This window comes from Chaetura pelagica, unplaced genomic scaffold (genome assembly GCF_000747805.2).
Source record: "Chaetura pelagica isolate M959 unplaced genomic scaffold, ChaPel_1.0 scaffold1007, whole genome shotgun sequence".
NCBI lineage: Eukaryota > Metazoa > Chordata > Aves > Apodiformes > Apodidae > Chaetura > Chaetura pelagica.
Genome location: NW_009954097.1, coordinates 189,366 through 201,516, shown reverse-complemented (window position 1 = coordinate 201,516; position 12,151 = coordinate 189,366). Strand labels below are relative to the sequence as shown.

General features: G+C 47.4%; 1 protein-coding gene across 1 annotated transcript in view; it reads right to left on the bottom strand.

Annotated features, from left to right (window-relative positions):
- Positions 1-11,827, bottom strand: part of DAAM1 (dishevelled associated activator of morphogenesis 1) — a 72,927-nt gene extending 61,100 nt beyond the window's left edge. Inside the window, exon 1 of the mRNA XM_010002332.1 lies at positions 11,731-11,827. The gene's annotated coding sequence lies outside the window, so the exon portion shown is untranslated. The remainder of the gene's footprint in view (positions 1-11,730) is intronic.
- Positions 11,828-12,151: the final 324 nt, after the last annotated feature.

The window sequence follows — 12,151 nt, the reverse complement described above, 5'->3', positions numbered from 1 at the left end:
CTGCAGTAATCCCCGGGGTGTGCAAAACCAAGGAGGGGGGAAGACAGGCAGGTTTTTCCTCTCTTAAAGCCTCTTAATTTGGCTTGAGTTTCCAAGTTGCTCAGCAGCAGACACTTCCAGTCCATCAGCACAGCAACATCTGCCATGGGGCCACCACCACAGCAAGGCAAGGATGAGCCACCAGCTGAGTCCCAACAGGCTAGTTTTGGGGCACGTTTGGAAGTTTTTAGGATTATCCAATGCTTAAGGTGAGGCTGGTGTTTATGCAGACTGTGGTGTGCAGCAAGTTGGGTTTTTTTTTTTCTCTCTTTCAAAAGGGAAGCTGGGTGGAGGCTGCTGTAAACAGGAGTCCTTCCTAACAAGGACCCTGATGGGGAGGTATCATTAAACTTCAGTATATCATTAAACTTCTAGTCCAGAAAGCGCCCAAAGCAAACAACACACATCTGTCAGGTTTCTCAGCTGGCCTACATGCCACAACCCATCTGCAATGTTGATCTCCCTTTAACGATTTTTTAAATCCTGACGTTAATCCAAAGTGATTTCTCTCCCTAAAGTATGAACCTGGGGTTGAGAATTCCTTGATAAAAACATCTGATGGCAGGAACAGCCTGCTGGCTGCTTTCCTTCCAGTATGGCACTAAACCCTCAGCAGATGAATGCTGAAAACCAATATATATGGGCTCACGTCAGGCACAACATGACCCCACCAGCTCCAACGTGATGCCTGCTCCCACCCAGCCTGGGAAAAAGCAGCAATTTTTATCACATTACACTAAAAGACTGTTTGCATTTAAAGATAATAAAGAAAAGCAGGCGAGCACAGCAGGTGGGACTAATGGGAAGACTCAATTGCATTTTTTTTATTTGGATGCAAGATGTTGTAGGTTATGGCAGATGTTCTGCTTTGACCAGGATGGAGCTGCAGGGGAGTGGGACTTGGCTTTCCCAGCAGAGCTGCTCACACCCAGTGCCTGCAATTTGGAGGACCTGGGTTAATGGAAGCACATTTTAACTGCTAGACTATCCTAGCTCCTGCTGATGGCAGGGAGCAAGGAAGGGCTCATTCCCAAGTCAGCTAACCCATTGCTGCTGGGGATGGACTGAAGGAAGGTCCCTCTTCCCCAACAGGAGCATCCAGAGAATGTCTGTCCAGCGGAGATCCCAAAGGGATGCATTTAAAAATCAATAGAGGCTACTTTAATGCTTAATCCAGTAAAGTATCAGCATCAGCAGCATCAATACAAACCAAATTTAAAACACACTGTGTAAACGCACAGGATTTTTAGTGTTTCTTTTGTGCACTGATTTAACCAAATCTGCTTTTCCCCAGACACTGAACAGGGCCTGGCTAATGCTTCAGGCATCCTGCCTGCCACCATCCCTGCAGGCTTCTTGAAAAACAAACCTGTCCACCCCAGTGGAGAAAATGCTCCAGTGAGGAAACCCCCTCAAAAGTGCAATCTCACAGTGGCAGTGGCCACCTCCCTGCCAGGGCTACAATACTGAAGTGGATTTCACTTCTGGTTTTCACACTGCACCTGCCACAAACTGCAAAACAACTTCCTGTCCCTGTAGATATTTATACAAGGATCTCCCTTTTCATTAAAAATTTTTTTAAAAGCCTCACAATTGCAAAGAGCTGCTTGAAAAAGTGACTCAAATTGATCCTGAGAGGCTCAGACACTCTGAGAGAAGATAACTGTGTTTGAAGTTTTCAGTTCAATCTCTTCTGCTGCAGGAGGGCAGTCTGGGTGCTCATATATTTGGGACTACCCTCATTCCAGTTGCACCCCCAAGTACAGATATACCCTCAGAAAGCTACAACGTCACCCATTTCTGGTGGGGTACAGCATCATGCTCTGCCCTCTTCCATCCACCAGCTGGCTCCTGCACATCCACCATCTCTGTAGAGATGCTCCATGGTTCAACACCACCACTTTGCTCACCTTCCCAAGCCTTTGCATCAGTCCTTGATGCTCCTGGCCCTTTCCAAGCTCACAACACCCTTGCAGATGACTTCTTGCCTGGGCTTGGAGTCCATCACTGTGGCCAGCAAAGTGAAATTACTTCTCCCAATCAACACCAGTCTGTTTTACTCACAATCTGAAGCAATGGAGAATATAGAATGGTTTAGGTTCAAAGGCACCTTCAAGACCATCTAATTCCAATCCCAAAGACATGGACAGGGATACCTTTCACTTCACCTCTTTGGGAGCTCCTGAGTTCTGGTGGTGGCAAGGTCTTGCAGAGGTCTTCACATCTGCTACCTGATAAAGTGCATTTCCAACACCCCCAAAAAAAACCCAACCCCCCTGCATTTCTTTAGCAGCTTTGAAGTGGAAACAGCTCCAGCAGCAGAGGTCAAGACTGAGCTTCTGGCCTAGAGGAGTCACTCAGGGCTGCAGCTTTCCATTTATCAGCTCACCAGATCTTTCAACTCAGCCCAGACAACACCACTGGGAACGAGGCAGGACCCAGCAGGTCTCACCAAGGTCGAAAGCCAGTGAGATGAGCCTTATTCCTTAATTTGTGCTTCCTCATGTCAATGATATGAGGGTTACAAGCCAGTCAAGAAAAAGCTTGAAGTGGTCCAAGCCACATACTTTAGCTCCTGAAGCAGCTAAGCAGAGCCCCAACAATCAAAAACAAAGACAAGCCAGCAGGGATGGTGTTTTCTGGCTCAGGGACTTCAACATCATCAGAGCATCTCTGCTCAGACACCCAAACGTACCCTTGCCATGTGCTTCAGCACAGATTGGAGGGCATCACGAGAAGAGGCTGGATAAGGTTGCTTTCTGCTTAGCTCTTAGAACAAGCACACCCACCTCAAACCCTCCTTACAACAGAACAAGAACATCCAGGATCTCCAAAATCCAGAACCTCTGTCTCAAACCCCTCCCTGCAATGGAAAGCCTGAAGGTTTGCAGCCCAACCACTGCACTAAACCTTGAAGAACGTCTTCCTCTGTGTCTAAGCTTGGCAGCCCATTGCTTCAGATTAACCCTGCGGTTTGGACGCCCTGAACACATGCTAATGAAATAACTCAAGAGAGAAAAAAACCCTGATCTTGCACTTGTCCACAGGGGAAGGAAGTTAAATGGCTTCTGGGTAACAAATCTTTGCAGCTTTTCCAGCATGAGGCATTACAGCAAAAGCCCAAAGAAGCTGCGTGCTGGATTTAGATCCCTGAAAACTCACTTCACTACCACAGGTGATTGCCACAGAAAGAAAGAACACCCAGAAATAATTGCTTCTACAGACCAAAAAAACCCCGTTGATGCAGATTTTCAGAGCTGTCAAGAGCTACCCCTTCCCATCCACTGCAACACGAGCTGTGAGAGTAGGAGGAGGGGAGAAAAAGCATCTTCCAGGCAATCACAGGCATTTTTTTGCCCAACTGAGTGCCTGGTGGGGGGAACAACCCATGCATCAACAGGAGCACTTGAAGCCACCCTGGTGCTTTATAAATTCACTTTCAGTAGATTTACCAGCACGTCATATGGAGAAGGAATGTGTGCTATGCAAATCCAGCCCCAGACTGCTTCCTGCCTAATCTAGCTTTAGATTCAAACGCTTATTACCGTGGCGCCTCATCGGGTGAGGAGTCATAGGCAGGTTTAGTTTGGGCTCCCAGAACTTCAGCTGTGTTCTGACTGGAGATATCAGATGGAGGGGAAAGAAAAAAGAAAAGGAAAAAGAAACAGAGAAAAAGCAACAACACTGCAAAGGATTCAAGCTCTGGTGGAAAGCAGAGAACAAAAAAGAGGTGCAGATGAAAGTACAAACCAGTAAAAGGCAGGTAGATCTGCAAACATTTGGCAGCTCATCAAGAACACTATGAATGTTGAGCCCTGCTCCCTGCAGGGAAGAAAGTGGCTGGTCTTTCAAGGTCTCTCCCTTTTCCCCACGAGAAATCCCCATGATGCAAGGATCTCACATGCCTAGGTAAAACCCACCTACCAGCATCCAGCTCCCAGCAGCACTGAGCCCAGCTGATTGTGCCATAACCTCCAGACCACCTTATGGATTCCCTGGACACTCATGTCAGGACCTCCAGACCCTGGGAAACATGCACAAACCAGGAGCCGGTTGCTGTGTTGGGGAAGAGAGGGTTCCCTTAATGCATCAAGGCCTGCAGCAGGACACAGGGACCACGGGAACATTGTTCTTGGAGGTCATCTTCTCCTTGTTTGCTGCCACCAGCCACACAGCAGGGTTCATGCCACAGCCAATGTCATCTCTGCCCTTACCTAGACAAGGTGATTCACTTCACTTCTATGTCTGTCAAACAGTCTGTCCAAGCCATGTACCACCCCTGGCACCTCCAGGATACAACCCAGATGCCAAACTTTCACCTCCACCCACGCAGCTAAAACTCAGCCACCATACACCAGAAATAACTCTGAGGCAGGGACAGCAGAACACATCACTCAGGCTTGACAGATACTAAGATTCTGTGATTCTCATCTGCTACACTAAGCTTTCTAGCAGCAGAAGACAGGTTTTACAAAACTGTTGCCCAGCTCCAATCCTCAGGATGCCAAATCCCAGCAGCTTGTCCTCCCCTGCCCCCACAATGCCAAATGCAGACCTGCAACCAACTCCACAGGGTCAGCACATGCAGATGTTTCTACCAGCCTCTCAAGACCCCAGAAGACTGCATTAACCCTGCTACTCTACAGAAACTGCACCTGGTTGGGTAAGAGGCACTAAGAACACCATTTCCCTCTGTGAACCCAAGCAGTATAAGCCACATTTAAATTAAGGCTGCAGGATGAAGTCACATTTATTAGACATCAGAGAATTCACATAGGCAAACATCCCCCCTGCAGACACCTTGGGGTCTGTGCAGAGTCCTGCAGTGTGGGCTCTCTGGGGTCTTGTAATGTGGTAAATCCAACTAAAGCACTCCTCATGCCTTGGATGTTCGTCACATGTATGTGTGTTCCCTGGTGTCTAATACAGACTGAGTTTCCATTGCAGCCCTTCCCTTAATAAAAAACCTCCACAACACCTTCCTAACCCCATCCCTGTTCTGACAAAATTTGCAGAAGCTTCACATTGTTTGAGATGGAAATCAATCTTGGAAGATGGAACAAAACGCAGCCCATGGACTTGATGAATTGTCAGGGATGGAGGACGAGGAGCTGAGGGACAGACTGAAGCTTCCCTTCATTAGGAAACTCAGCTACAATCACAGGTTAACTTCCAGTGATGCATGTTATTACTGAGGAAAGTGAGGCAGCCAATATCCTGCCTCTCAGGCACAAGTGCTCTGTGCTTCATCACTGACTGAATATTCAAACACTTTGAAAGGAGGAGGAAAGCAAACCCAAAGAAACCAGAGGCAGCAGCTCGAAGTGTTTTCATAAACCTGTTCAAAGACCCAGCCAGATCCACCAGCCTGGCTGTGTGGGCAGCTGGCCAAGGCTCTCCCTCCACTCTGCACCTCCCCAGCTCCCAGCACCACCTGGAGCTGGTCTGGGGGACCTTTTCCTTCACTCCTGTAAGCAAAGTGACAGCAGGGGTGGTTAAATGAGGTGGAAATACCCCATTTCCCACGCAGCCCAACCCACAGCACAGAGTGAAGAAACGCTCTGTGAGACACTTCACCTGAGGACATGGGTGGAGATGCTAGTGGGACAGTCCAAAGGAGCCATGGAAATGGTATTTACTGTGCTACATGGATCAAACAGCCCAGCAAAGTCATGCTCATTTGTCAGCCAAAACAGAAAGAGTTTCTCATTCCTGTATTTACAGTCACTACCACTTCTGGAGCTTTGTCTACAACAGTCTCCAGGACAGGGTAATTCTCAGTGATGACTGTGAGAGTTCCCAGTGAGGAGGTCCTTCATCTCACCATGGCACAGGGATCCATGGATAGTTCACACACACACAAACACACACCTTTTTCCAAGGGGAAAAAAATACCTCAAAGCCTCAGAGGCTGCATTTCTGGAGCTGTGGATAATACACGTGCAGAGAGCATGGTTGGCTTATGACAACCCAGGATGGCAACCCACTTGAGATGTAAAAATAATTTAATGAATAAGTATATTTAGATTTATAACCTCACAGCAGCTTTATTTATAGGGATGCCAATCACTTTTACACAGATATAAAATTGGCTGGCAAAATGCCTTAGACTATATCCAGAAACCCATCTGTAACAAATCTCAGCCGTGATATCTCCACATACATTTGGCCAAACAGTAATGCTAATGCCAGCCATCTGACTTTAAACATACAGATGGGCTGGGGGGGAGAGGGGGGACTACCAAGCCTGCCATACAGCCAAAGCTGGATGAATTTTGCTGTCACCCACTAAAAACTGGTTGGGGAGAGGACCAGATGAGGGAAAACCAGTCACAGTCTGGGCTGTGTGGATGTTAATACTAATGCAATGGTGGCTGGAGAGGTCACCAGGATCCAGCTGGCTACAGGTGAAGCTCTTTCAAAACCTTTCAGCACTGAAATGGGAAGCTATTATCAAGGGAAAAAAAGACTCACTGGAGCTCTGCAGGAGCTTTAAAAGGTGAGGGGATTAAGCTAGGGCTCTTGTGGATAGTTTTTTTGATCCATTGATCAGGTACACAAAGCTGGGACAGAGGAAGACGTAGGAGAAATTCATTGAAAGTCATTACTTGGCTCATTGATCCAGCTGGGGCCAGTCACAAGTGGTTGTTCCTCAGGGCTCAGTGTTGGGACCGTTTCTGTTTAACATCTTTATTGATGATCTTGATAAGGACACAGAGTGTATTATCAGTGAGTTTGCAGCTGACACCAAGCTGGGCAGGAGTGTTGATCTGCATGAGGATAGGGAGGCTCTACAGAGAGACTTGGATAGATTAGATTGTTGGGCTAATGTTAATGGTCTGGGCTTCAACAAGGCCAAGTGCCAACTCCTGCACTTGGCCCACAACAACAGGCAAAGCTCCAGGCTGGGGGAAGTGTGGCTGGAAAGTGTCTGGCAGAAAGAACCTAGGGGTTCTAATTGACAAGTGGCCGAACATGAGCCAGCAGTGTGCCCAGGTGGCCAAGAAAGCCCATGGCATCCTGGCTTGTACTAGAAATAGCAGAAGGAGAGAGGTGATTGTCCCCCTGTACTCAGCACTGGTGAGGCCACACCTGGAGTGTTGTGTCCAGTTTTGGGCACCTCAATTCAAGAGAGATATTGAGGTGCTGGAGCAAGGACAGAGGAGGGCAACGAAGCTGGTGAAGGGCCTAGAGAATCAATCTTATGAAGAAAGTTTGAAGGAGCTGGGAATGTTTAGTTTAAGGAAGAGGAGGCTGAGGGGAGACCTCATCAGTCTCTGCAACTACTTGAGAGGTCATTGCAGAGAGGTTGATGCTGGTCTCTTCTCACAGGTCATTAGAGACAGAACAAGAGGGAAGGGCTTCAAGCTGCACCAGGGGAGGTTTAGACTGGACATTAGGAAAAGCTTTCACAGAAAGAGAGTGGTCAGATACTGGAACAGGCTGCCCAGAAAGGTGGTTGAGTCACCATCCCTGGGTGTGTTTAAGGGTGGTTTGGATGTGGTGTTGATGGAGATGGTTTAGGGGAGAACTTTGTGGAGTAGGGATGATGGTTGGATTTGGGGATCCCAAGGGGCTTTTCCAACCTGAATGTTCTATGATTCTATGATCTCAAAGCAGATGAGGATTTCTAGTGAGATTTTTCTTCTCTCACCATCCCTGCCCAGGATCTCACAGCTCCATCTAACTCTGCAGATGTCAAGGGGAGAAGTTGCTGTTGATTTCCATGGAGCTGGTATTGCAGCATCCTAAGCTACCACATTTGGGTCTGGGGGCTTTCTGTTTCTGCCCCTCCAGCTCAGATTGGGGCCACCTGGAGAACTGAAAAGCTGTGTCTAAACAACAAGAAACAAAGGAAAAACTTCTCTTGTTTCTAGTGGGTTTTCTGGGGTCTGGTTGTCTCAGAAATGGGGCAAAACAGAGATGGCTCCAGGTCAAATACAGACTATAGATAAATGCATCTCATCCATGAAAGCTGCAGTATTTTGGCAAATGCCAAAGCAAAAAAGGTTACTCTGGAATATTATTTTGAATAGGTCTGGGAACAAACCCAGCATTAATTTCCAACACTTATTCAGCAAACAATTTGAATAAACTGAGGGAGGCTTGCACACACATACTGACAGCATTATTTGGTAGATTTTTCCCTCTGCTCCTTAGAAAATTTATGAGAAAACAACTCTCAGCAAACATGATCGGCTTCCAGCTTGAAGCATGGAATCTCCTGACTCTATCCTGGGGACAAGGTAGCCTCTCAAGATCACTTCCAGCCCAGTTTTAATACCATTTTACACCGCAAACTGTTTACACGCTGGCATTTGCTCCGATTCATCCCTGGAAATAAATATGTCTAAAAGAGTAATTGATGTAAAGAAAACACTAGAAACCCAGCAGCAGTTCCCTCTCTCAAGGACAAAGCAGAGGAAAACAACCAGACATGGAGCTACAACATCCTCCATCCAAATGTTTTCCAAAACACTTCCAAATGTTTTCCAAAGCTTCCAGCTGAACCTCTCACAGCGCTCAAACTCCAATGTCTGGGGCTATGGCTGTTATCTGAGTGTGGCATCATTGAGGAGACAAGTGGAGATGACTTTGTCAATGACACACACGTCTAAGCACACCCAAGACCCTTGTTTAGAAAACACAGTTTCAAAGAAAAACTGTCCCTGCTTTCTCAGTGGGGCATCTCCCAAGGTGCTGGAGCTCGATTGCTACGTGGGCTTTCAGGAAGGGAGAGACAGTGAATGCAGGTGGCCAAATATCCTCACCTTCACAGCAAGCTTTTGAGTCTAATCCATGCACCTTAGGAATTCACTCCTCTGCCTCTAATCCTTTGGAATGATGAAAAACATAAAATAAAAAGATAAAATTATTTCTCTGTATTATTTTTTAAAACCCACTTATGAAAAGTAAAGAGAGAAAAGCTCACGTTTTCCACACTTCAGCAAGAAGTGCTGAAGTTCTGACTGAACACTGACAAACGTGGACTTCTGTGGTTATTGCCCAGCCAAAGCTGAGATGGTTCTGGGAGATGCTGGTCTGAGCAGCAAACACAGAGGGTGAGCAGCAGGTTCTCAGCAGTGCTCAGCTGCACACATTGACTCTGGAGACCAGGACACACAGCCAGTCCCTGTCCTAAGCCTCCTCACCCTGCTGCTGATGTGACAGCTTCCACCTACACCAGTGGCCCCATCAGAAATGGCAGTGCCCATAAAGCAGAATGTTTCAGAGGTCCTTCAAGATCTCCACCTCTTTCAACTTGCTTCTGGACACAACCAAAACCCAAAGCAGGCTCCTTTCCTAGGGAGCCCTTCTATCAAGTCTACGTGGGCTTTTGATTAGATCTTCTGTGGAGCTGAAAAAAGAGCCTTGCTCGAGGATGATAAAGTCTAGACACTACAATATATTTTCCAGCTGATCCAGCAAACCTAAAAAGCCCTCCCTTGATCTCGGACTGCCATGATCAAAGCCATTATCCCATTTGGAGCCCTTCTGAAACTTTAGCTTCCAAATGTGCAAGTTATTTTAAAAATCTAAACCAGGCTAAGCCTCTCATTCAGAGTTTTACAAGGAAAATGGGGTGTGCTCCTTCCAAACCTTCTCCCCTGCCACATCTGGAGGTGGCTGGTGGGCACATGGGGAAGAGTGAGAGCAGGGAAGCAGCCCCAGTCATGCCTGGGGGCACCTCAGTGGCACCTGCTGGACATGGTCTGCTTGTATGGGGCACACAGCCCATCCCCAGAGGGTGGTTACAATGTGGGGCAATATTCCCCATCCTTAACTTAGATGAAGTTCTCTGGAGAGCAAACACCATTTGCATCCCCATCCTTAGGGTTCTGCCTGCTTCTGGCATCCTCCATCACAGGATTGTGTTCTTCTGGGGCCCAAGAAGAAGAAACAGCTTGAAATACCTTCATTTTCTACAGGAATTAAATAAAACTAAATGCTATAAATTTCCTTTGCCAGGTAGCAGGATGCCCAAGGGCACAAATAACAGTCAGTTCTGTGCCAAGGGAATACTGGGGAAATAAGATATTCCAGGACAATAATAACCTTCCAGATTCCTGCAGGAGCATTTTAGGTGGCTGATATGAAAGAAGAAATGCACAGCCCTGCAAATGCACAGGAAAGCCAAAGGGGCATCAGCTTTGTCTTCAGTGGGATGCTCAAAGAGAGGTGACAAAAACAACAGCCAGACCATCCCAGACTAGGCAGCACCACATGGGGAGCACCAAACCCTCTGGTGAGCAGTGGCCACCATGAAAGCCTCCACCAGCTTTCCAGATGCATAAATGTCAAGGAAAAAAATCAGGTTGACAGCCTTCCTTAACAGTATTTCCACCAAATCAGACTCTTCCCACCCCTACACACGCCAGAGCAGAAAGAGCAGGGACAACCTGGTGCTGGCTGCAACACCTACCATGCTGGTCCCAGAGGGGATGGAGAATTTGCTGGCATCTCCCCAAAATGTTGCTCAGGAGCTGGGTGGAATGTGGGAAACCTGCTCAGCTTCAGCTCTGCCGTGGCAAAGAGTCCAACATGTCCTTCAGCACAGTGGTTTGTCTTTACACTTCCCAAAAAACACAGAGAGGAGATGGACTTCCACCCTAGCCTCCATGCAAGTGTGTTGCTGGGCCTACTAAAGCCACTAAAGCTCTGCAGATCTTGATGGCCCCAACATGCACTCGCCCTGGCTCCTCCTCTCTAAGGAGCTTCTCTTGGGGATGGTGGGGAGCAAAGCCTCACTGTGCATCCAAAATCCCCAAGAAGGGCTAACACAGAGTTACTGACCTTGAAAACTTAAGGCCCCCATCACAGGGAAGAGCAGAGGAGCTGATGGCTGTGGCTGCTTCTGGATTTAAAAGGATCTAAACCCACCATGGGAGCAACATGCACCCAGAATCATGCCCAGGGTTTGCATATCTGACATGATAAATGAGGTGGTGAGGGCAGCCAAGCAGCCAGCAACCCAGTGCACAACCCCCATCAACACCCCAGCTTGGGAAGAAAGGGAAATCAAGGGGGAAAAAGCAAATCATCCAGCCTCCCACTGCCACCAGCACAGCAGCCACCTGCTCCCGGTGATAAGTACGAGGGGAAAATATCAAGAGATTGATTTAAGTGCCAGGCACGAACCTTCTGTGAGGCTTCCCAGCCCTCCTGTCCTCTCTGCAGTGCTTCTCTGTGTCTTTCTCAGCTCTCATGTTAAAGAGAGAAGAAATGTGTATGTCACTAGTCCCCCTTCTCAAACCAAACATGCAATACAGGCTCAAAGCCAATTGAATTTCCAATCCCAGCAAACTTACCATGGCAGTGTCTTTCCAGAGCTGTGATTTTGAGAAGGGATACCACTAAGTTAAGGAGCCAAAGGTGCTACTGTAAAAGCAGAAGACTTTTTTTTTTTTTTCTCTTTTTCCCCCTCCCAAAATGACAGGGAGTAACTCAGGTCTTGCCAGTTTAGAGGGATACACACACAGGTTGGGCTGAAATCAAGCTCATTCAACTGGCTGGGTCGTTAAGCACCAATCCAAACCCGCAGTCCTCTGATCACTGCACAATGGGCTGGGAACCAAAGGCAGCTCACAATGAAACCCATGAAGAAAAAAAAACAACCTTACAACCCCCCCCAAGCAGAATCCACCAACACCATCCCCACCCTCCTGTCCTTTTATTTTGGTATTTACTTACATAAGCAGCATGACTTAACTTGGAGGAAATCAGATGCTTAACGATGAAGTGACACTTTAGGCAGCACTCTGGTGGATAAATACGCCCTTTGCAGACCCTGCAACAAAAACAGAAGGTATAAACAGACAGTAACTAATTATTCTGATTAAATCTTGGAAGACCTGAAACACCCCACTGCAGCAGAACAAAGCCCGCGTGCGCTCGCAAAAAAAAAATCAGTCACACCCTTTTGGAAAAGAATCCACCCGAATAAACCCAAGTGCTCTTGTGTTGTTTTTGTTTGCGTGCGTGTTTCTTAAGGTCTAGGTGGGGAGGAAACCTCTTGCCATTCCCTGGAGGGATCTCGTCGCCTTCAGCTAAAATTAGACTTCAAGGAAAGAGGGAGAAGGCGGGTGTCTGCGACCTGTGAGGATCCCACCGC